The following is an 839-nucleotide window of genomic DNA, read 5'->3' on the forward strand; positions in this document are numbered from 1 at the left end:
TGGTATGCCATCAGTTTATTGGTTAAGATGGGTTCTTACTAACTTTTTGCCTGGGCTGGCCTTGACCATTAATCATCTCACAGCCTACCAAGTAGTGGGGTTACAGGCAGGAGCCCACATGCCCAGCTATTTTTGATTTTTGAGTTGAGGGGGGGGTCTCACTATGTAGCCCAGGCTGGCCTTGAACTCATGAGTCTCCTGCTGTTGCCTCCTGAGTGCCAAGACTACAGGTGTACACCACCGTGTCTAGCAGCACGTACTTTTCTTTCTTTTTTTTAAATTTGTTTCCTCTGACAGGTTGCAGGACAAATACTCAGTTTGCCTGAGTTGTAAAAGAACATTTCCTTTGCCCCACTTGAATGACCAATAAAGACATGAGTCCAATTGGCAAAGTGAAAGCGGATCGCACATACTTCTTGAAGGTCATGCAAAGAGGATAAAGAACATGAATAAATTATTTTGTGGTGATGTTACAAATACCATAATGGGCCCATCAAGCTCAGATGCTCATGGGAACAGACTCTGTGGTGAACCACAGGAGTAAGCACAGCCACTTAGGGAATGCCATTCATGCTGAGCATGTGTGAGGAAGGCTGCCGAGTGAAACAGAGTGCTACATTGCCATGGGTTTTGTTGTGACCCTTCATTTCTAATCCAATCCATTGGCAAAGTCTTCAAAACACAACCTCAAAGCTGGGTTTGGATGCATGCATGTAATCCTGGAGGGATCACTTGAGTCCAGAAATTCAAGACCAGCCTGGGTAACATAATGAAACATGTTCTAAAGGAGGAGGAGGAGGGGGAGGAGGAAGAGGAGGAGGAGGAAGAGGAGGAGGAGA

General features: G+C 45.8%; 1 non-coding gene across 1 annotated transcript; it reads right to left on the minus strand.

Annotated features, from left to right (window-relative positions):
• Positions 1 to 279: 279 nt before the first annotated feature.
• On the minus strand, positions 280 to 406 carry LOC141415310 (small nucleolar RNA SNORA27). The gene has a single exon (XR_012440287.1). It is a non-coding gene; the product is annotated as a small nucleolar RNA SNORA27 (small nucleolar RNA).
• Positions 407 to 839: the final 433 nt, after the last annotated feature.

Source organism: Castor canadensis, chromosome 12, assembly GCF_047511655.1.
Source record: "Castor canadensis chromosome 12, mCasCan1.hap1v2, whole genome shotgun sequence".
In the NCBI taxonomy this organism is placed as follows: Eukaryota; Metazoa; Chordata; class Mammalia; order Rodentia; family Castoridae; genus Castor; species Castor canadensis.